Below are 25,085 nucleotides of genomic sequence, written 5' to 3'. Positions count from 1 at the left end.
TGGGCCACAGCCACCACCTCACCTGTGTCCTCCACCACCTGACAGGCACCAGCTGCCCTGGGTTGGGACCCCCCGTCTCTATCTGTCTCCCTGGGGACGCCATGCACAGCTGCAGGCATCGGCAGGGTTAAAGATAAATAACGTGGATTCCAAAAGATCCTTCATCCCCAGTCGCAGCTGTCTTGCCTGAGGAATCCGCCACCGTGTTTGTTAAACCCACACTTTAATTACTCCGAAATTATGTTAAATCCTTGCATAAATATTGCAGCAAAGAATTTCATTATAGCAAGTTGGGCTGCTGCCAGAGCTCTCCGTTAAAAAGTAAGGGGAGAACAGACACGCAAAAAAGATAGATATTGTTTTCCAGATAAAAAGGCAGGGAGGTCATCCTTTGTCAGATCACCCAGGTGTCAAAGAGAAACAGACTCTCCCATTTCACCGACGGAAGGGGGGAAAGTCCCTTCCGCCCTCCAATCTAATAGCTTTTACTTCTCTGCAAAACTAAAATCGGATTAAATATTAATAACCAGCGGTATTAATTAAGGGGGAAAAGCCCATCAAGAGAACCCCAATATGTTTACAGTGTCCCCGAGAAACTGGGAAAATTCACAATCAAGTGTGTAAATGTTCTAAAAAAGGGTCCTGAATATTTTATGAATATTTGTCATAAAACAGAAATAATAACCACTGTGCAGAGCTATTAGAATTAATATTTATGCTGCCCGCCATGAAATATTCATGGGGACAGAGAAAGGGGGGCCCGTAAGACAAGAATTAATTTACATTGGGCTCGGTTTACCCGCTGGCTTGATGTTTAAAGACGGTTGACAAGCCTCTGGATGAATCCGCCAGTCACTTCCCGCAGCCGGTGCAGTGGAGGGGGTGGGGGACGGGTCCGGGCTGCTGACAGCTCACAGATTGAGTTTCTGACAGCCCTTAAAAAACCTAAACGGCCCCCCACCTTTTTTTCCTTCTTCCGTTGCCCAAGGCACTCTGTTCTGCCACCGTTCATCCGATCTCCCCTTCCATCTGCTGAAATTAACGAATTAATGAGCGCGATCCACTTTACAGTGGGGCCCTATGAATGTTTACAGGCGATTAAATTATAATGCGGGGCGGCTGTATAATTCATGAACCAATTAAAGGAAGTGTTAGTTGATTTGATGGGATGAGGACGTACAAAATGCATTTAACTAATGGGGAGCCACGGGCTGCCGAGGGCCGGCTCCCTCTCTCGGATTACGCGGCTAATTGCCGCGCTTTATGGGGCTGTCACTGATAGCCATGCATATTTCATTGTTCTCAAATACTTCAATTGAGCGCGGCCGTGTCGCGGCTGTAATGTGGAGAGGCCAGGCCAAACCTGGCTGTAGTTACAGCGGCCTGGGCTGCGGCCGAGGCCAGGCCGGAAACACGAGCTGGGGGCGTCGGGTGTCCCCTGCCATTAGGTGATTAAAAGGGCTCAGCGTGTGATTGCCTTTTGTTGTCCTGATGATTCTCATGCTGGCTTCATGACGTGGCCGCGCTGGGGCCCTGACCCACTTTTCTGGGGCGTGGGGGAAGAGGAGGTCTGTAGCTCCCATACTGTTTCCAGCACGACTGCGTCCAGAGTGCTGGGATCCCAGGGGTCACCCAGAGAGGGCCCTGATGTCCCCCAGGGCAGCCCACCAGGGACGCCTCCCGAACTCAGGGTTTCCACCAGGCCCGACCTTGGGCATCCGCACAAGGTCGCTGCTCAGGGCTTCATAATTTGCACTTAGGGGCAAACTGAACTACCTCTCGCTCTTTAAGCATAGGTTGCAAGGAGACAGTTTAGGCTGAGTTAAGTTACTTTCTGTAAGCGAACTCGAAGCTCTTCCATCAGCCCACAGAGACTACAAGATTAACCCTGATGCTCAGGAAGTGAGAATTCGAATCCATGGTTCTGGGGCTGAAGGGAGAGGGAGGGAACGTGGACCAACGGGGTGCCTGGTTCTGAGAGATGTCACCTTCGTGCCAGCAAATTGTCTTCACTCTTCGAGGCCTGGGGCGAGCATCCCCCAGTGCATCCTGGATCCTCAGAGCCCTGCCTCCATGGTCTGCTGGTCTCAGTAATCTGGCCCCCTGGCGGGCCTCTGAAATGGCTCTGCTCTCTCCCCTGGCTTCTCAGTCTGCATTTCACATGAGCTAAACACACCTGCACAAATGAACCCCGCAACATAAACAATTTAAAAACCCTGGGGTTCATCTCTTCAATCTCCCAGTGCACACCTAAGAAAGCGATGCCCACGGAGGGGTTTTTGCTCCCCCTTTGGCACCCAGAGCCGGGAGGAGAGACTGGCCGGTGGCCAGAAGCAGCATTCATTCCCAGATCAGTGCTCACTCTCTCTCTGCACTCCAGAGCTCTGTGATCCTGGACAAACCTCAGGCTCTCCGTCTCCACCATGGGGACGGGAGGTGGGCAGGGAGGAAGAGACACATCCATGAGCTGAGGGTCGGGTCTAATGGGTGATAAGAGCCCACAGTGTTTTAGGCGATATTATTATCGTGTGATATTAGAGACTCCAACCTGTGCAGGTAGAGTCTGAACTCACCACTTTTCTCCCCTACAGTGCGCATCATGGTCGGGGTCGGCCTCCACCCCTACAACTGCACATGGGTGCTCTGTTGTGAAATGAAGCGACTGCTGGTCTACCAGAAGGCCCAGGGAGTCAGCAGCCTCTCCTGTTACCAGTCAGGGCATCTCTTTGACTAGATCCGAGGGGAAAGGTCGCAGAACCAGGGACTGCTGGTGAGAGGGGCACCCAAACGGCGGCCACTTCAAGGACGGAAGAAGGCCAAAGGCAGGCTAACAGAAAGTAAGTTAACTCAGCCTAAACTGCCTCCTTGCAACCTACGCTTAAACAGCAATGGATAATCCAGGTAGGTTGAAAGCATTCTGGTTTCAAAACCAAAGTATCACTTATCAAGTGCTTACCATGGGCAACCAAGTACCCTACGTATTTACAAACATGACCCTCTATCATCTTGCAATTCTCAGTGCACAAACCAGGAAACTGAGGCCCAGGGGAACCATCTTGGTTCAGGAATGTCTTCCAAGCAAACATTGTACAAGTGCACAGCCACCTGACCTGCCTCTTCAGAAACCTGTCTGCAGGTCAGGAAGCAACTGTTAGAACTGGACATGGAACAACAGACTGGTTCCAAATAGGAACAGGAGTACGTCAAGGACATATATTGTTACCCTGCTTATTTAACTTATATGCAGAGTACATCATGCAAAATGCTGGGCTGAATGAAACACAAGCTGAAATCAGGATTGCCGGGAGAAATATCAATAACCTCAGATATGTAGATGACACCACTCTTATGGCAGAAAGTGGAAAAGACTTAAAGAGCCTCTTGATGACAGTGAAAGAGGAGAGTGAAAAAGTTGGCTTAAAACTCAACATTCAGAAAACCAAGATCATGGCATCTGGTCCCATCACTTCAGGGCAAATAGATGGGGAAACAGTGGAAACAGTGACAGACTTTATTTTTATGAGCTTAAAATCACTACAGATGGTGACTGCAGCCATGAAATAAAAAGATGCTTACTCCTTGAAAGAAAAGTTATGACCAACCTAGACAGCATTCTAAAAAGCTGAGACATTACTTTGCCAACAAAGGTCTGTCCAGTCAAGGCTATGGTTTTTCCAGTAGTCATGTATGGATAAGAGAGTTGGACCATAAAGAAAACTGAGCGCCAAAGAATTGATACTTTTGAACTGTGGTGTTGGAGAAGACTCTTGAGAGTCCCTTGGACTGCAAGGAGATCCAACCAGTCCATCCTAAAGGAGATCAGTCCTGGGTGTTCATTGGAAGGACTGATGCTGAAGCTGAAACTCCAATACTTTGGCCACCTCAAGCGAAGAATTGACTCGTTGGAAAAGACCCTGATGCTGGGAGGGATTGGGGGCAGGAGGAGAAGGGGACGACAGAGGATGAGATGGCTGGATGGCATCACCAACTCGATGGGCATGAGTTTGAGTAAACTCCAGGAGTTTGTGATGGACAGGGAGGCCTGGTGTGCTGCGATTCATGGGGTCACAAAGAGTCGGACACGACTAAGCAACTGAACTGAACTGAACTAACAAATTGTGGCATCCTCATGTTCTCCAGTTTTAAAAGAAATATGGTAGATCTCAGGCGTAGACATTGGTGAAGAGGCTAAGACTCTTAAGTAAAACAAAAAGTTACATGATAACATGTATTTACCTTTAACAAAAGAAGTAAATCTGGAAGGATGTACTTCAGACTAGCCATAATGATTATTTTTGGGGGAGAGATTTCAAAAAGAGTTTTCTTTATAGATATCTGCTTTTCAAAAAAAAAACAATGAGAATGTATTATTTATACAATTAGGAAAAGCACTAATTATACAATCACATATATGCATGCATGCTTAGTTGCTCAGTCGTGTCTGATTCTTTGCGACCCCATGGACTGCAGCCCACCAGGCTCCACTGCCCATGAGATTCTCCAGGCAAGAATACTAAAGTGGGTTGCCATTTCCTTCTCCAAACAATCACAACAAAAAGCTAATTCTTTAAAAGGAAAATCATCAATTCTGAGCTAAAGGACCAGCATACTGGTGCTAACACATTTGAGTGGATCAGACTTTCTTGTGCAGATCACACCATGTATAGAATTATAGTTTAATGGGTCTGGGCACCAGCCTGAAACCCTGACATCATCATGGATGGAGTCAGCCCTTCATTTCACAAGGGCAGGCAGACTGAAGACAGGAAACCCCAGATGGTGGCCACCAAGAGTCCGAAACCTTGAGATAAATCTGTGCCTAGACCACACTGCTCACCTAGCCTCCCACGTGTCCAGGTGTAAGAGGGGCCAGGTGAGAAAGTGTAAATAGCTCAGTGCAAACCAATGCCTCTGTTTTAGGAAAATTAACTTATGTTCACTCATTCAGCAAATATTGACCCAGTGCCTCCCGTGTGCTAGTCACAGACTCTCCCAGGTACCATGGACCTAGCAGTGAATAAGCCAGACACTGTCCTGCCCTCACAAAGCTTCCAAGGTACGTTTATACACATACAAATAAAGACTTCCTCTTCATGGCACTTTGGGTTTATCCTCTTATTCAAAGATTAAAAGACATCATATGAAAAGACATAATATGTTTGGTTGGCTGACAACCAACGAAGAGGTGAAATGCACAAGGCATTTGATAAATATGGTTTGGGCAAGGCAGATGAAGCACACCCTAAAGTCTTAAGTGAATAATTTCCCAATGAAATGACTGTTAAATGGCTGATATTTACAGTTTTATGGGACAGGCATGCACAGATGTAAAGTTATGTTATGGAGTCGCTCCCTCTATAAAGGGCTTGCCCAGTGGCTCCGCAGGTAAAGAATCCGCTTGCCAATGCAGGAGACACAAGAGACGGCAGGTTTGATCCCTGGGTTGTGAAGATCCCCTGGAGAAGGAAGTGGCTACCCACTCCAGTATTCTTGCCTGGGAAATATCCCACGGACAGAGAAGCCTGGGGGGCTACAGTCCACGGGGTTGCAGAAGAGTCAGACTTCCCATGGGTGTGGGAATTGGGGCTCAGAGTGGTGACCAAAACTTCCCAAGGTCACGTCCTTAGTAATAGCAGCCTTTGGGGGTTCAGGTTAGTCGGACGGCCCAGGTTGAGCTGTAACCGTTGGACCACACTGCCTCTCTGGACGCTCTTGTGCAGAGCACCCTATCAACAGCCCTGGTTCCTCGGGTGCCCCGCGCCTGGCATCACGCTGAGGATGAGCAGACACCTCACAGCACGCCTGGGACGGCGGTGCCAGCATCACCTCATGGCACAGACGAGGCCCCCACTCCATCGCCTTCCAGGGCATCTTCATCACATTCAGGGGAGACCTGCGCTACCGAACGTGTCCTCACGCTGAGCTCGGCTTCCCGAGCTCAATTCAATTCCCGGCACAATTCAAAGGACTTTCCAGAATGTTCCAGCTCTAGGAGAGCCCCCCCTTCTGAGCTTCCATTCCAGGAGAGCCACTTTCTCTTCTCAAATGTCTATATACGACAGGGAGCTGTTATTTGTGGGCTAGAGAGACACAGATTCTACGAAGTCAAATCGACCCCACCTGGAGGATCTGGTCACAACTCAGACCGCCCCTCCGCCGCGAGCAGCCTTCAAGAGGGGCACCCCTCCTGAATCTGCACCCAACTTCGGGGTGCATCCAGAGACAGTGACGAATGGAAGCCGGGTAGAACCTGAACCCTGGACTTCAGTGGTGGCAGCTGGGAGGAAACCTGGGTTTGGGGATGAAGGACACCTTGGCACTTGGTGTCGGCTCGCTCCAAACCCCGCCCCAAGGCTTGGCGGTGCCCGGAGAGGACGCCCCTAAATCGCCTTCAGAGAAGAAACCCAGGGTTAAACTGTTTATCTGGTGACACTCCTGGCTTAAACTTCTTAAGTGAAGCTACCTATGAGGTGAAACCCAAGTCTCTAGATAAAGCTTTTCCACGTCTTTGGCTGCAGACACAGGTCTGCAACTTAACACGTCTGGGTTTCTATAGTCGCCTGTGAATTAAATCTATTATTCGAGTCCAGAAGCCTACAGGCTTTAGAGTACTCTATCTCAAGGGCATCTCCCTGCTATAGCCTGTGTCTGCGATGGGGCACGGCTGCTCTCAAAAGCCATCAACAAGGGGGCTGGGAGAGTGTTTGTGAACAGGGATTCACCACACATTAGATCCAGGAAAAAAGGATTTGATACAATGTGTGTCCTTAAAGCCCTGTGTTTGTAGCCTATCCCAGAAAATGTCATAATATACATACTGTATCAAAATGTTAAGGGTGACCGTGATCCTCTCTGGGTGTTGGAAATGACTTGACTTAGCTACAGTTTCCTAGCTATGCTACAACAAATGGATTCCCTATATAATAAAATGTTTGAAATATACAGACAATAGCCCCAGGCCCCCACACTCAGGGTCCCTGACTGGCTCCCAGGGCCTGCCCTAGCCTCGCCTGGCTTAGGAAGGGGCTGGGTTGGCTTTCAGGCTCATCCTTCGCTTTCACAGCCTCCCCACTGTCTCCTGCTCCCATCCCCCACCCCTGGGCGATCCTGCCTGACTTCCTCCAGCCTGCCCCTGGTCTAGATGGCTCTTTTCCCCCTCTCCCCACAGCTGGCTCCTTCTTTTCATTCAAGCCTTAGCTTAAATGAACTGAACACTGCCCCCCAGCGCCTGCCACCCCACCCCCCTGCCCACCATCACTCCCCGAGTGACATCTTAACTCCCCCCAGGGTACTCAGTTCCGGTAGATATTAACCCTTCTCTTGTTTGTATGGTATCTGCCTCCTCCCAGGAGAATGTTCTGTTCACTGCTCTAGCCCCAGGATCTGGGATCGGGCCTGGCAGAGAGAAGCCTGTAACAAATACCGATGGGATGGACAAATGGATGCACGGTGCTTCCCTTATCACTAGGAATAGCAGCTGCTCAACTGTGCTCTGAGCTCAGTGCTCTGCATCAGGGCCATACTCTTGTGAGAAAGGAACTAATACCGTACCATCCTTCACCTCTTTCAGTGATGAGGAGCCAGACGAGAGAGGCAAAGTCCCCTGCCAGAGTCCCTCTCCCACGAGCGGTCACCCCTCGCCCCAGCCAGTCCTGGGCTCTTCATCTCCCTCCACTGCCGAGATGCCTGCTGGCGGGTGAGCCTGACCTCTGCCTGACCCCAAGGGTGGGGCCCCCAGAATGTCTGTCTGGGGAGACCTTGGGGCAGTGGCCTGGTTAGGGCACCCACCGTCTCACGCTGCTTAGGTGGGTAGGAGCTCATGCTGGGAGGGGGCTGAAGCCATCCTGGACTCTCCTGCAGGTGTGGGCATCCTTGGTGCAGAGGGCCCGCTTCGGCTCCAGGACAAACTAGCTTCCTGGTGGAGGACTAACAGTCATCCTCTTTGAGATGGCCTTGGATGGCATGTCCCCTCACCTGCTGGGGTGCAACGGGCACCTTCGTGTGGGGGCACCCCTGCGTTCTGGACCACAGGAGACAAATGCTCTCGGGGTCTGTCCCTGCAGCCTGCTGGAGTGGCAGTCCGGTGACCGCGGGTCAGCAGGTGGCAGGCACAAAGGCGTCCTGCCAACTCTGGATTAAGGATTATTATCGCCTCTACCTTTCGATGTGGGAAGGGGCCTGGAGGAGAAGGGACTAGCCCTTGGCTGACTCCACCAGGCCTCTCTCAAAGGCACCAGCTGCTGGCAGACCCTGAGCATCCACTCAGCGCAGCTCAAGGACGCCTCTGCACAACCCCTGCCGGGAGACAGGCACGTGAGGGAGTGTCGGGCGCGTCGCTCTCTCTGATGCTCCTGAAGTGCCTCGGCCCCAGGCAGGCGCAAGGACACCTTTTGGTTCAGGATGGAGGTGACTATTTGCATGTCATCATCTTTGGAAACCAACCCTGAATATTCATTGGAAGGACTCACGCTGAAGCTGAAGCTCCGATACTTTGGCCACCTGATGCAAACAGCTGACTCATTGGAAAAGATCCTGATGCTGGGAAAGATTGAGGACGGGAGAAGGGAGCGACAGAGGATGAGATGGTTGGATGGCATCAGTCTCAACGGACGTGAATCTGAGCCAACTCCAGGAGACAGTGGAGGCCAGGGGAGCCTGGCCTGCTGCAGTCCATGGGGTTGCAAGGAGTCAGACACGACTGAACAACTGGACAACGAACAATCTTTGAGTAAGGACTGTGGATACAAACTGGAAGATGGGGGTGAAGCAGCTTACAGCGGCGGGGTGGGGTGGGGCGTAGGGGGCCCCCATGGGGCTGGGGGTACGGGGCCCCAAGGTGACTGCAGCTTGAAACACTGTCATCGTATCACTGAAGACCCTGGATGATCACATCTTCTAGAAGACGAGGGAACGGCCCAAGCCCCCAGGCCCGCCTGAGTGGACGTGGGAGTGTCAGGAGCCCCTCCCCCTTTAATCGCGTGTCTCCATCCGGCAAGTGGCTCTTTCAGCTGCTCTCTGTGGCTGCTGGCACCTTCTGTGGCCGCTCCACCTCGGCCAGGCAGCTTCCCTGCCCCTTCCCCCGGCCGCGCCTGCCTCACAGAACCCGTGACTCTTTCCCCATCTGATTACACTGCTCTCCAACCACTTACAGGAAAAGGCCTCGCGGCCAAAACATTACCGCTGACCTGATTAGCCATGCTCTGCTGACATTTTTATCAGCATCTTCCCTTCTTCTGGCAGACAGGAGGGGGCCCTCACTGTCGGGTCGGAATATTTGGATTATAACTTGCTGAAATGTTCCGTAGGGTTTTTTTATTTTCTGTGTGTCAGGGACCCAAACGTCACACGTCCTGTCCAGGCTGCCTTCCCAGGGTTGAGTGCCCTGCCCTGAACCCCAAGAGCGCCCAGGGGAGACACTGTGGGCCCAGCACCCTCGAATCCCCTGCTGAAAGGCAGACCGGCAGGGGGAGGGGACCTCAGAGGGCAGGACACGTGTCGCTCATTTTGCACTGCCCGAGCCTGCTCCGAGTGCCCGCCGCGCTCACCCTGGGGCTTACCCGGGGTTTGCAGACTGAATGGACGACCTCCCTCTTTGTTAAGATCCCTGCCCGCCAGCGCTAGAAGCAGCAGCCTGGGCAGTGGTGCCGTAAGCAGCCATCACTGTAACAGACAGCGGGACTACATGTGACTCCGTTCTGTATTTTCCAAGTCTCCTGTAAACGTGTTATAATGCTTGCATAATTTAAAAAAGAAAAAAGAAAATTCATACTGTCTGAAAAAAAAGAAGTAAATGAAAAACTGGAACTGCTCTCTCCCACCCTCTTGCCGGAACCACCGGCCCTTGCTGGCCTGAGTCCCGCCATCTGTCTGGCCAGGTCAGAGGGCACTGGGTTATCGCAGTCTTCGGAGTTGAAAATGTGCTTTCCGCTGCACTAGACACGCTCACCTAACTGATTTCTCACTGGACCCAGGGTGGGGGGCAGGGGCCATCCTATCATGCCCACTTATAGAGGGCTTCCCCGGTGGCTCAGATGGTAACGAACCTGCCTGCCATGCGGGAGACTCAGGTTCAGTCCCTGGGTTGGGACGATCCCCTGGAGCCGAGCATGGCAACCCACTCCAGCATTCTTGCCTGGAGAATCCCGTAGACAGAGGAGCCCGGCGGGCTACAGTCCATGGGGTCACAAAGAGTTGGGCACGACTGAGCGTCTAAATACTTTCACTTTATAGAGCAGGTGGGTGACAGACCTGCCCGAGGTCTGTGGCCAGTGAATGGGAAAGCGGGATTTTGAACCTGGCAGTGTGGGCCTAACTGTCGTGGGGCTGCTCTGCCCTGCCTCGGGGACCAGAGCAGGTCAGGGGTTCAAGGCACGTCTCCACCATCAGCTTCCTCTGCCCGGGTGCACGCCTGGCTAGCACCTGCTGGTACCTCTGCCCCTTGATTCAGGTACTTGAAGGGCAAACGGCTCGAGGGTTGGTGTTCGGCAGTGCTCGTCAAATTAACGTCTGCGTGCCCATAAAGCGGCTCACTCAAGTTCATTACCCACCCCACATATACAACTCACCAGATTGGTGTCCAGAGAGTTCTGCCTGGCGGATTTTCTCTGTTCTTCTAACTACTCCACAACTAAATGTTTCACAAAGCCATTTCCTCCCCAAATATTTATGTTCTCAAATGTTTATTAGCCTCTCTATCATGATCAAGATTTTATGAGCACTCTATACCAACTGTGAATTAAAGACATAATTTCAAATCCATCAAATTCCAGTTTGGTGCTACATTTGTCTTTGTTACAATGCCAGTGGTTGCCATGGGCGCCCGGCAGATGACAACTGAACCCGTCTGTCCAGGGGCAGCGAAAGTGACGGACATTTCAATCCAGAAGCACCCAGGGGTTTGATGCCTCTGCCAGCAGCAGCAGAGAAGCTTCCACAGCTCATGGGCATGCTTCAAAGATTCTGGAAGCTCTTGGCGACACTCTCCTGCCCTTATGCCTCCAACCAGGATGCCCCAGCCCACTCATCTCTGGGCAAGGAGGGCTGGCATCTCACACCAAGTGAAAAAGACAGAAAGAAGAAAGAGATGAGACAGAACGAAACGCTGTTCCTTCATCTGATCAGTGGCACCCACCTGCCTGGGGTCTGGTGGTTAACCCAGTCCTCTCTTCAAAACATGGAGGAAATAACAGTTCACCAAACTGGCACAAAAGGGCCAACTGCTACAGTTTATTATTCACACTCAGTAGAGGCCACCTCATTGAATCTAACAGCAACATGGACTATTCACTCCACCTTGAAAATTCCACGCCCACCTAGAGGGTAAACTGGTCTGTCTGACCTGTTCTCTGTTCCAGCACACAGTACGTGCTCACTAAATGTTTGTCGACTGACACCAATACAAACTTGGGTCTTTCAACCCATGGAATGGCAGAAAATATTTGCAAATCATGAGACCGATGAGGGCTTAATTTTCAAAATATATGAACAGTTCATACAACTCAACAACAACAACAAAAATCCAAAAAAAAAAGGGTAGAGGATCTAAATAGACATTTCTCCAAGGAAGATAGAGAAATGAAAGATGAAAAGATGCTCAACATCACTAATTACTAGAGAAATGCAAATCAAAACTACAATGAGGTACTGCCAGAATGGCCATTGGCCAGTGGTCTGCCACTGGTCAGAATGGCCACCATTAAAAAGTCCTAACAAGTGCTGGACAGGGTGTGAAGAAAAGGGAACCCTCCTACACTATTGGTGGGAATGTAAATTGGTGGAGCCACTATGGAAAACAGCATGGAGGTTCCTGTAAAAACTAAAAATAGAATTCCCATATGATTCAGCAATCCCACTCCTGGGTATATATCCAGACAAAACTAAAATTCAAAAAGATACATGCACCCTAAAGTTCTTAGCAGCTCTATTCACAACAGCCAAGACATGAAAACAATTTAAATGTCCATCAACAGATAAATGGATAAAGAAAATCTGGTCCGAGTATAGAATACTGTTCAGCCTTAAAAAAGAAGTCATGCCACTTGCAGCAATGTGGATGCAACTAGAGATTATCATACTCATGAAGTAAATCATAAAGACAAACACCATATGACATTGCTTATATATGGGCTCTAAACTACGGCACAAATGAACTTATGTGTGAGACAAACAGACTCAGAGATGTAGAGAATAGACTTGTGATGCCAAGGAGGGAGGAAGGGAGGCACTGGGAGTTTGGGGCTAGTAGATGCAAACAATTACTTATAGAATGGGTAAATAATGAGGTCCCACTGTACAACACAGGGAACTATATTCAATATCAATACGTTCAATTTATATTCAATAAACCATAATGGAAAAGAATATAAAAAAAGAACGTATATCTATGTATAACTGAGTCACTTCGCTGTATAGCCGAAATTAACACAACATTGTAACTCAACTGTTCTTCAATAAAAAAAATAAAAACAGAAAAACCCCTCAGGTTTTTGACTCCAAAGCTCATGATTAACACTAAACCTACTGCCTTCTAGAAAACGCCAGACAGTGCCAGCCAGCGGTCAGCCCCCAGGGGACCTGAGCTGGCCTGATTCCAGACGGAGCTCTGCACCTATGCTCGTCGGAGGTGCACAGCTGTTCTCACAAAGCAAGGGCGATCTTGGCACATTTCCACCACCAGACACCAGGACAGGCAGCCTAAGCAAAGAGCAGAACTTCCAGGGCCTTGTCTTCCTGAAGGCTGGATGCCTGAGCCCCACCCTAATTGCAAGTCACTGCATACACTTTGTTCTCGTCAGAGGTGCAGCACCGGTCTCGTGAGAACTGCTGTCTTTCGTGACTGGCCTTTGTTTTCATGATCTTGTCTTGTTTTAGTATGGCTGGAGGCTCAAGCACAAAAAATGGGAATGACTGTCATTACTTAAATCCTCTACGTAAATAAAAAAATGCACTGCTGTGGGGAGTACAACATTCTTGAAAGAAAACATTTAGACATCTTTTAAATCCAGCATTGATCCTGAGGGGGGAAAAATGTCCCCTAAAACTTAAGTTTTCCGATGTTAAACATTTCCATCACTTGAGCATGTGTGCGGTGATTCAGCTGAACTGCGTCACACACCTGGGTGGCCCCAGGGACTCACACTGCTCCTGAGGGCTGGAGTCCTGCAGCATGGCATCCCAAACCTACATGAAGCCTTTGTTCCTTGAATGTTCTAGCTTTTTCCATGTGGACACCACCTTTGTTCACACAGTGCTTTTTCTCCACCAGTAGAATTCAGAGCTCTTGGGCACTCTGGTAGCACCCATCGAAAATAAAAACTACAACCCAGCAATTCCACTTCCAGGATTTTAATCTGTAGAGATAGTTCCATGAATATACACAGCCATGCTATAGGACATCAACTGTAGCTGTGTTTGCAAAGTGAAAGAAGGAACACAGTCTAAATGGTCTTCAATAGTTGCTCAGTCGCTCACTTGTGTCCAACTCTTTGCAACCCTTTGGACTATAGCCTGCCAGGCTCCTCTGTGCATGGGATTTTTCAGGCAAGAATCCTGGAGTGGGTTGCCATTTCCTCCTCCAGGGGATCTTTCCAACCCAGCAATCAGACCTGTTTCCTGTATCTCCCACATTGTAGCTGGATTCTTCACCCAATGAGCCATCAGGGAAGCCTGCTTCTCTATAGGAACCTGGTCAAATTAATTACAGTCTAGTTTCAGGCTAGAATACTACATGGCTATTAAAAAGAATGAGGCTGAGCTAATGCACTAAACAGAAATATCTCCAGATACACTGTCAAGAAAAGGGAGAAATTAAACAGTGTGTGTTTAATCTATACAAAAAGTGTGTCTTCATCTATATAAAATAAATGCATGTATTTATATCTCCTTATTGATGCAGAGGTATTTTCTGGAAGAATAACCTAGGAACTATAAAGAGTAGTTGCTCCTAGAGAAGGATGAGAAGAAAACAGTTTCTCCCATTTTTTTATTATGATATATTTTGATACATAAAAATAAATTTATGAAACATATAATCATTCAGGCCACAGCTACTTATGGAGCACTTACTATGTGCCAGGTATCATTATTTCAGGAGCTTGAGGTAAATTGGTGGATAAGACAAAGAAGCTTTTACTAGAAGAACTTCTATTCTGGTGGATACATTCATCTAAGAAATGCGTCACCCCAGTATCGACACACACTGGATGCTCCTAACCAATCCCATCCCCCGTCTATACACACTGCCCTCCCCCGGGAAAACCACTCTCAGATTTTTTTAAATGTGTATGAGCACTTAAACTACACACTGCTTATATATAGTATCATGTCATGTGCATATAGTGAGTTTTACCTCTTCTCTTCTAAGTTGGATATATTTTTATTTCTTTTTCTTGTCTGATTGTTATGGCTAGGACTTTTAGTACTATGTTGAATAGAAGTGGAGAGTGGGCATCCTTGTTTCAGATTTTAGAGGGAAGGCTTCTGCTTTTTCATGTTAAGTATTATGTCGGTTGTGGGTTTGTCATAAATAGCTTTTATTATGTTGAGATATGTTCTCTCTGGGCTTCCCTGGTAGCTCAGCTGGTAAAGAATCTGCCTGCAATGCAAGAGACCCCAGTTTGATTCCTGAGTCAGGAAGATCCCCCGGAGAAGGGATGAGCTACCCACTCCAGAATTCTTGGGCTCCCCTGGTGGCTTAGACAGTAAAGAATCCATCCACAATGTGGGAGACCTGGGTTCGATCCCTGGGCTGGGAAGATCCCCAGGAGGAGGGCATGGCGACCCACTCTGGTATTCTTGCCTGAAGAATCCTCATGGACAGAGGAGCCTGGCGGGCTACAGTCTGTAGGGTTGTAGAGTTGGACATGACTAAGCACAGCATGCTCCCTCTACACTTTGGTAAGAGTTTTTATTTGAATGGATGCTGAATTTTATCAAATGCTTTTTCTGTATCTAGTGAGATGATCGTGTGGTTCTTTTCTTTTGTGGACGTGGTGTATCATGTTGATTGTGTATGTTGAACCATCCTTGTGACCCTGTGCTGGGCTTAGTCGCTCAGTTGTGTCTGACTCTTTGAGAACTCATGGTGTAGCCCGCCAGGCTCCTCTGTCCATGGGGGTTCTCCAGGCAAGAATACTGGAGGTGGCTTGCCATTCCCTCCTCCAGGGGATCTTCCCAAACCAGCAATAGAATCAGGGTCTCTGCACTGCAATGGATTCTTTACTACCAGGGAAGCCCAAGAATACTGGATTGTGACCTGGGATGAACCCAATTTGGTTGTAGTGTATCACATTACTTGGTTTTGCCTGTTTGGGTATCATGCTGTGTATGTTCTTCAACAACTTGCTTTTCTACTGGCCAAAACAAACACATAAGGGTGTGTGTGTGTGTGTGTGTGTGTGTGTGTGTGTCGGTGGTGGGTACTTTCCTGGTGGTCCAGTGGCTAAGACTCTGCACTCCCAATGCAGGGGGCCGAAGTTAGATTCCCCGTGCCTCAATTAAAAGTCTGCATGCCGAAGGTAAAGATCCTGAGTGCCACAAATAAAATCCGGTGCAGCCAAAAAGAAAGATATATGTATGTGTATATATACCATTGTATGGATGTGAGAGTTGGACTGTGAAGAAAGCTGAGCGCCGAAAAATTGATGCTTTTGAACTGTGGTGTTGGAGAAGACTCTTGAGAGTCCCTTGGACTGCAAGGAGATCCAACCAGTCCATCCTAAAGGAGATCAGTCCTGGGTGTTCATTGGAAGGACTGATGGTGAAGCTGAAACTCCAATACTTTGGCTACCTCATGCGACGAGTTGACTCATTGGAAGAGACCCTGATGCTGGGAGGGATTGAGGGCAGGAGGAGAAGGGGACGACAGAGGATGAGATGGCTGGATGGCATCACCGACTTGATGGACATGAGTTTGGGTAAACTCTGGGAGTTGGTGACGGACAGGGAGGCCTGGCATGCTGCGATTCATGGGGTCACAAAGAGTCGGATATGACTGAGCGACTGAACTGAACTGATATACCATTGTAGCTGCATTTGTTTGTTAAAAACCGTAAATAACTTAAATGTCTGCCACAGAGGGTATTTAAAGGCATTATAACACACCTGGACTATGTAATCCTGCTCATAAACTATTACTATGTAATAGTTTGCAGTGTAATACTATGCAAATGTTTAATGAGTTATAACTTTATGTAAGGATAGAGAATGATGTTCTCAATATTTTATTAAGCACCAAATCAAGTTACAAAAGGACAGACATGTGATCTTATTTTTTGTTAAAAAACAAATTCATTGGAAAGCAGTCTAGGTTCCAGTGCCAGGCACACCACTTGAGTGGTTCCCCGCTTGGTTCGATCATCTGTTTATCAAAGGGGGAGCATGGTACTGCCTCTGCCCTCACAGAGGAGAAAAGGACAAGAAGAGTGGAGAGGGAGGGGCTTCGGCAAGTTTCCCAGGAGACAACACTAAATATTCAAAACATAGTGTGCGGGGGGCGGGGTGGGGAGCTGACGAAGGTGCTAGAAAGCAGGACTGTCCTGTGGGGGGGGGGGGCGCTGCTGGGCAGAGCAAGGGGCACCAGCCGCCACCCACCCCTGCCGCTCCCTGCCTAGTTACCTTGAGCTCCAGCCTCCCCGGGCCCCTGTTCTTAGGGGGCAAAATGAGAGAGATTTGAACTGCTGATCCTCAAGAATTCTTCAAAGTCTGAAATTCTCTGCTGACATTCACCAGCTGCAAGGTTGACTGAGTGCTGAATCCCAAACCTCTGGGGGGGATGCTGGGGGCCTGCAGCCCAAAGGAACCCTCTCCTGGGACACTCCCAAGGTTAGGGCCCCCAGTCTTGTGTGCAGGAGGCCCTCAGTAAATGTGAGTGGAATGAACGAATGACGGAATGAGTGAAGTCAATGTGCAAGGAAGTGCATAACCGAAGGGCTCGAGCGTGGTTTTAAAGGGAGGGTTTGCGAAAATGGTTCTGCAAGGTGACAGTGAGCTTGCCTCTATCACAGCCAAGTGCTGGGAAGAAAATTCAGCAGACGGGGGCTCCTGCCTCTCATTTTTCACAAAGTGGAACCTTTCTGCCCGCTGCCACTTGCCACTCCTGCTAGGTAATCAGATTGCTGTTAATTAATAAAGCTGTCAGGTGAGTCATCCTCTCTGGTCATTAGTATCCTTCCAGAAAGCCAATCCTGCCATCACCACCCCATCCGCCCCTCGGCTTGCAGCTCAATTAACTTAATGCTATGCAAATGAGAGGCTCTTCTCATCATTAGCTTCTAGCCCGCGAATGTTAATCGCATAATTGGGCCTTCAACAGGGTAATTAGACACGATTTCGTCCATTAGTCTTACAAGGCTAATTATCGTTGAGAGGAGAAGGGGGGATGATCCCAGAGCACCGTGCAAAGAGGGACCTCTGGTTAAAGCCAGTGCAGATGGAACCTCCACCAGTTACGGGGCAGCCAGGGCAGCCGTATTCCAGGCCGTCCCAACCCCGCATCCCAATCCGCCCAGGGGCCGGGCGGGGGAGGGGGGCCCGGGGAAGACTGCAGTGAGCTTGCGGGGGGCGGGGGGGGGGGGGGAATACACATGGCACCTGAAAGCCAAACACGTCGGCCGCCAGCCTGGGGCCAGGAGGCCAGCTAGGTCCCAGCTCGGTCACACAGTGGGACCGCAGGCAAGGGGCTGAGTCTCTCAGCCCCAGTCCCTCCCTCTGTGAGATCTGGGGGCGCCGCTAGACGGTCTCCAGGGGCCTCCTCGGTGTGACTGCTGTGGATTTGGATCTTGGGATGAAAAGGAGAGCTGAGACCTGGCGGGGTGGCGGGTGGGGAGGAAGTGATGGAGAACCTGGCCAGGGGGCAGGAGGGGCTGCAGGGAGAAGGCCCTGGGCTCCTTGAGCTCGGCCTTGGCAGTAACCAGGGCAGATGTGAAGATGACTCTGAGGTGCCTCCTAGGAGTCTGTCCTAGCTCGCTCAGGCTGCCGCAGTGAAGAACCCAGGAGGGGCCTTCCCTGGTGGTCCAGTGGCTGAAGCTCCTGAGCTCCCAACACAGTGGTCAAGGGTTTGATCCCTGGTCAGGGAAATAGATCCCACATGCCACAACTAAAGAGCCTGCATGCTACAACTAAGACCTGGAGCAGCCAAATAAATAAATAAGTATTTTTTAAGAGTGCCCTGGGGACTGCTGCAGGCTGAATGTCCCCTCCCAAATTCCTGCGTTGGAGCCTTGACCTCAGAATGCAACTATATTTGGAAACAAGGCCTTTAAAGAAGCAGTGAGGCTAAATGAAGCTGTTGAGGGTAAGCCCTAATCCATCTGAAGGGAGTCCTAAAGAGGAGGAAATCTGGACCCACAAGGACACGCACGTACACAGAGAAGAGACCACGGGAAGAGGCGGCACAAGGGCGGCACCTGCAAGCCAAGGAGAGAGGCCCCGGCAGCAGCCAGCACTGTGACCTTGGACCTCTAGCCTCAGAGCCACAGGGAAATGAATTTCCACTGTTTAAACCACGAGGTCAGTGGTATTTGCTTCAGCAGCCCTGGGAACACATGCAGATGCCTGAGAGGCATCTCCTCTTGCTGTGTCCCAAACGGAACCAGGGGGCCCCTCCCCCAGACCGGCCCCTCCCACATCCCTGGCCGGGAGATGGCCAGCAAAACGCGGAGGCGTCCTTGACGGCTCTCTTTCTCATGCCTGACGCCCTGATGGCGTATCGACTGTGTCTGTTTTATCTTCAGAATGCAGTGTCAGAGGGCTTCCCTGGTGGTTCAAGTGGTTAAGAAATTCACTTTGCAATGCAAGGGACACTGGTTCAATCCCTGGTCTGGGAAGATTCCACATGCCGGGGGGCAACAAAGCCTGAGGACCATGACTACTGGGCCCGTGGACCATAGAGCCTGTGCTCGGCAACAAGGGAAGCCATCGAAGCGGGAAGCCTGTGCACCGCAATGAAGAGTCGACCCTGCTCGCTGCAGCTAGAGAAAGCCCTCATACAACAACTGAGACCCAGTGCAACCGAAAAAAAATTAACAAACAAATAAATAATGCGGTCAGAGCCCAAGTACTTCTCACCACCTGCATGGCCACCAGGGTCTCTCACCTGAATGACACCAATTGCACCCACCTGGCCTCCCTTCTGCCCTGGTCCTCTTGCCTATAGTCCATTCTCCACCCAGGAGCCTGATTAGTCCTTTTTTAAACGTATGTTAGGTCCCATCACTCGACAGCTCAACGCCCCCTTCCAGTGGCTCCCACCTGATCCAGGAAAAGCCTAGTCCTCCAGGAGCCCATCTCCCTCAGACTCACCACCTCCCAGTCTGTTGCTGCTCCACTGGCAACAACAGCCTCCATGATGCCCCCGAACTTGCCAACCACATCCTGCCCCAGGGCCTTTGCACCTGCTGTTCCCCCAGCCTGGACTGCTCTTCCCCAGATCCTCCCAGGATTTGCTGAAGCCTCTGCTCCAGTGCACTCTGATCAGAAAGGCCAGCCCCGACCACCTTCCAAGCAACGTGCCACACACGGCACGTCTGTGGGATGTACAAAGCCTTCCTCACCCCACGTGACAGCAAGTGTTTTAGGTTTTGTTTCCTCTTGTGTCCCCAGAGGTCGTGCAGTACCTGCCTGTAATAGATGCTCTGTAAATATTTGGTGCTTGTGTGAACAAAGTCAGCCCCAGCTTGCGCAGGAGGAAACTGGAGCTCAGAGAGAGTAAAGACCGTCTCAGTCTCACACAGCCTGTACGGGGCCAAGCCAGGATTCCAGAGCCTCTTGCTTAATCACTGTCCTGTCACCAGGACAATGTGTAAAGTGCCATGAAGGTGCAGAGCAAGAAGAAGCGTCAGGAACGGCTTCCTGGAGGAAGGGGAGTTTGAGCTAAGCCTTGCAGAAATGATAAGATTTGGACAAAACCCCAAGGTGCTCTGAAAGAAGACACATCCAGAGCAAACACTGGGTGTTTAGGAAGCAGGAAGCAGGCAGATGGCTCAGGTGTAGAGGGCAAGAAGAGGGGGTGGGCGGAAAGAGGGAAGACCCCCTCTCTGGGTCCCCACCCCACCTCCTCTTCTGTGGCGGGAGTTCCAAGCCTGGCGGGTCTTCCCAGTGCACGCAGTCCTCCCCCAGGATCTAGAACCTACGCTTCATGAGATGGAGGCCTGGAGAGAAAGGAAGAACTCTGCCCAAGAGCCACACGGGGGTTCCAACCCACAAGCCCCCCAGGGGGGTGGCGGGGCCTGGAATCGTCAGACACTCCAATGCCAGCAAGGAGGCCATGCTTTATAATCTCAGAAAAAGTAGAGCTGAACTTCCATTTGTGGGAAACTTTCTTAAAAGTTTTATTATTATTACGAAATAATCTCTGTGATATTTAGGGAGGAGAGCTGCATGCTTTTAGACCTCTGCCACGTGAGTCTGGCAGAGGCCCAAGTTTTTAAGGCACACGTGGGGTTCACCAGTTCAGCCCTTGATGTATGCCTCTAAGGAAGACGGAAAATTGAAGCACACAGCAACATCTCCCAAAGTCTCCTATGGGTAAAGAAAGCAAATATGATTTCTCCAAGTCATCTCAGCATCTGCCCTCCTGCTTTCTCTGGGAAATGAATTTAAGTTAACGGTCGAGCGTCGCGCCTGCCAAAAATGGGGGCGTCTTCATCAGAGCTGGACTCAAATGCCAACTACCCCGGGCTCTGTGCTGCTAAAGGTCACCCGTCACTCTCCACCGAGACTGGAAGATTGCTTCGGATCTCTGACAGCAGCGGAGGTGGGTTTATCTCCCCCGATGTCTTGGCCCCCACCGGCTTAGGTCCAACGGTTAAAACCTGCCAGATAAAGCCCGCTGGGCCCCTAATAAGAGCTTAGAATCCACAGGGGAAAGAGAAATTGAGACGTGCTTTGCCAGTGAAGACTAGCCAGGCTTGCTGGGGGGGGAGGGGAGAGCTGGGCAGGAGGGGAGATTTTCTGACTGTGAAGGTTATCAGACATTAAGATAGCAAATTGAGAAAAGTTGTCACTTTCTCCCCAAATGACACATTTACATGGAATGCCGTGCTCAAAGTAGAGGGTGGCAAACTGTCTTAGACCTCTTAGAGACAGCAGGGGAGTGGGGCAGACAGGACCGGGCGCTCCCAGAAAGTCCTCAGAAAACATTTTAAATGGTCAATAAACACACTCTTTCTACAGCAAAGGCTTCCCTGGTGATTCAGTGGTAGAGTCCGCCTGCCGATGCAGGAGACGCAGGTTCGATCCCGGGTCTGGGAAGATCCCACATGCTGAGGAGCAAGGAGACCTGTGCCCCACACCTGTCGAGCCTGGCTGTACCGCGGGAGCCGCCGCTACCGAGCCCGCGGGCCTTCGAGCCCGAGCTGCGCGAGAGAAGCCGTGGCGATGAGAAGCACCCGCAACTAGAGGAGAGCCCACATGGCAACGAAGACCCAGCGCAGCCACAAATACAGTCAACAGGTGACCTTAAAAGCACACCACAGTGTAACACGGAAGCTCACACTGCCGCGTGTAAGACAGCCAACGGGAATCTGCTGTCTGGCCCGTGAAACTCAAACAGGGGCTCTGCGTCAGCCTAGAGACGTGGGACGGGGAGGAGACGGGAGGGAGGGTCAAACGGCAGGGGACAGAGGTATACCCTCAAGGCGCAGCTGGTAAAGAATCCGCCCACAGTGTGGGAGACCCGGGTTGGACCCCTGGGCTGGGAAGATCCCGTGGGGAAGGGAAAGGCTACCCACTGCAGCGTTCTGGCCTGCAGAATTCCATGCAGGAATCAGTCCATGGGGTCACAAAGAGTCGGACACGACTGAGCGACTTTTCATTTCGTATGGCTGATTCATATTGAGGTTTGACAGAAAGCAACAAAATTCTGTAAAGCAATTATCCTTAGTAAAAAAAAAAGTTTAAAAAAATACACTACAGTGAGATGTTTACTGTCAGTTTTTAACAAAGTTGCTAACCAAGAAAATACTGTGCATGACCTAAATGGGAAGGAAATTCAAAAAAAGAGGGGATCTATGTACCCGTCCGGCTGACTCACTTTGCTGGATGGGAGAGCCTAACACAACACTGAAAAGCAATTATACTCCAATAAAAGTCAATTTTTTAAAAGAGAAAGAAAACCATGGAAATCCCTTGTTATGCATGTGCGCCATCCCTTCATAAAGACTAAACCCCCAGGCCCTCCATCACCAGCACAGGCCGCATCTCGTGGCTCCTGGCTGGCTGGCTGTCCATCCCCCAGCACACCACGCAAAGCGCCTTCCATCCACGCTGCCCACTGGGGACAGCAGAGCTAAGCCTGTGGTGGCCTGGGCTTGCTCTCGCTCCTTCCAGAATTCGCCGTGTTTGTATGCCCTAAAAGACCCTGGAGGCTGCCAGCAAAGAGTTCAAAGGTGATGCACCTTTCTGATGTCGCTGCTTCAGAAGCAATCGCTCCTGTGCGCCCCAAGACAGACGGTGGATCTTTGTCACATGCTGCCGTAAACTAAATTTTAACCCTTGGAAGAGAAAGTGGTGCCGACCTTCCACATTTGCTCAGAACCATCCCCACCAGACTTTTTCTTACACAAACACTGGAAATAAGTGGTGAAATGTCAACAGTCCCTAGGTGGGAAAATAATGGGAGAATTTCCCTTTATCTTCTTGTGGTTCTTAGTGATGGAAGGATTAAAATGCTCCAGCTCCAGCGACCGTTGACTTCCCTGGTAGCTCAGATGGTAAAGTGTCCGCCTACAATGTGGGAGACCTGGCTTTGATCCCTGGGTCAGGAAGATCCCCTGGAGAAGGAAATGGCAACCCACTCCAGTACTCTTGCCTGGAAAATCCCAAGGACGGAGGAGTGAGGTGGGCTACAGCCCATGGGGTCACAAAGAGTCGGACACAACTGAGTGACTTCACTTTCACTTTCCAGGGACCGTGGCTGGGGCTAGGGGCCCCGTCACCACCACTGACGGCAATTTTGAGCTTGAGGCCCAGGGTACCCCTTCCTTCCTAGCTCCAGGCCTGGTGGGTGAGCCAGCCCCCGCCTCTCAGAACCACATCCTGCCTCCCCTCTGACCTCCCAAGCGGCTGCCAAATTCCTATCACCAGCTAGTATTTCTTCTTGCTGTAGCAAAGCGCATCGGAGCCAGGAAGGCTGGGATGAGCTGTTCCTGTGCGCCAAGTGGCTGTGACAAGGGCAGTGGAAACCAAGCTGGCGGCCCAGGAAGGTGGCTTACGTCTCTGGGGAGGGGATAGGAGAGCGTGGCCAAGGCAGTTTACTTGAACGGTTCGCCCAAGCACACAATGGCAGAGTTTTCAGAAGTGCTGGAGGGATGAAGGGGTGGCCGGGACGGATGGCCCTCGGGTTGGGTTTTCACCTCTTTAATGCTGTCTCCAAATGTATGCCTCAACCGTGAAAGGGGATGAACACAGAACGAGGACAGGCGGGTGTGATACAGCCTTCCACAACTGCTGTCTCACTCGGTTTTGAAGTCAGGGCTCATAACCCTGAGTTCTCCTTCCTGGGCTGTTTGCCAAGCCCCACTCTGATCGCTCCACTTCCGGGGCTCCCACACTCCATCCGGGGACAGCCCCCGGGCCTCAGAGCCTCCGAAATTATTTAAATGAGCCAATCCACCAAGAGAACTGCAAACCCAAGCTAACTGCCTTCCTCCCAGACAGAAGCTGCATTGCACAGCTCAGCTCTGGTCACCCTGTCCCCAGCGTGCAGCCCCCGACACGGCCCTGCAAGGCACCCACCTCTCCTTTGGAACCGCAAGTCACAGAGCTCTGCCTCCCATCTCGCTGAGTGTCATTGTGTTATGTCCTACCACCAAAAGACTCTTTAGGGAAATCCTTAGCGGTCCAGTGGTTAGGATTTGGCACTTTCACTGCCAGAGCCTGAGTTCGATTCCTAGTCAGGGAACTGAGATCCCATGAGCTGTGCAGTGCCACAAAAAATAAACAAAAAAAAACCCTTTAAATCTTACAGAACAACACGCCCCCGCTCCCGATCCGCAAGGCTGTTATAGCATTCAGATCTCCCCACCTGTCTGGCTCTGTGGCTTCTCCAGCAACAAGTGTGGTTTGGCCCCTGTGTGTCCGCGCGGTCGTCTTCTGCCCCACAAATCACCAGGTAACAAGGACAGTATCTCCCCCATCCAGAGGGGACTATGTGCACGGAGCAGCTGAGAGGCCAGCCCGGGGCCACAGCTCCCCGGTGAGGAACTGGTCTGAGCTCGCTTGTCAAAGGTTCTGACCTCCATGCACAAGCCTGGAGCTCCCAGCATCCTAGGAGTAAGAGGGGCTCCCACACCAGGAGCCCCTCGACCGAGCGCCAGGCTCTGGGCAGAGGGCTTTCGCATCACCGCCTCCCACCCCCACCTCATGTCCTCCATGCCCGGGCTCCTGGTCCTCATTGAGGAAACTGGGATGCAGAGAGGTGAATACTCTGCCGCAGGGAACTCAGCTTTTGACTTTCAATCTGTTGACAACACCATCTTGGATGGACAGAGCATCTTCTAACTCTCACGTCCCACCCGTGTTTGGTTTCCCAGCAAACACGTACTTGAGTCTTGCAAAGGGCAAGGTCAGAAGGGCTGGGTTATCATCTCATTTGACAGATACCGAGGCCTAGAAAGTTTACCTAGCATCTGCAGAAGGCTTACCAGTGGGCTATACAGCGAGGCCGTCAGAAACACATCCAACTATTGGGATACTTTGGGGGCAGGGAAGGATGGATGTGGACGAATGTTCTAAGAAAACAGAAGACCCGGAAGAGACAAGGCCTGGAGCCGACCCCACTTCCAACCCCATGACTCGCACACTCTTTCACCCTGGACCCCAGACAGGTTGTTGAGACAACGCCTACTTCCTCCTAAGCTGTTCACTCTGACTCTGAAGCCCTCTAACCTGAGTGGACATCTGCATAGAGGGTCCCATGGACACCACTGCTTGGGTGATGGGGTCAGAGTGGCTGGAACACATCAGAAATGGCAAAGCCATTCTCCGAGGGTCTCGTGGTGTGGTCCTGCAAACACGGTGTCGCAGGCCAGGCTACAGGGTCACAGTCGCCCCGGCTGTGGACGTGGGAACGGCGACTCTGCTCTCAG

General features: G+C 50.8%; 1 protein-coding gene across 14 annotated transcripts in view; it reads right to left on the bottom strand.

The window, feature by feature from the left end:
* The window catches only part of AK8 (adenylate kinase 8), a 132,946-nt gene that overhangs the window by 14,897 nt on the left and 92,964 nt on the right, over positions 1–25,085 (bottom strand). The window lies entirely within an intron of this gene.

This window comes from Cervus elaphus, chromosome 11 (assembly GCF_910594005.1).
Source record: "Cervus elaphus chromosome 11, mCerEla1.1, whole genome shotgun sequence".
In the NCBI taxonomy this organism is placed as follows: Eukaryota; Metazoa; Chordata; class Mammalia; order Artiodactyla; family Cervidae; genus Cervus; species Cervus elaphus.
The sequence above is the reverse complement of the archived record's forward strand: the minus strand, read 5'-3'. Positions and strand labels throughout refer to the sequence as shown.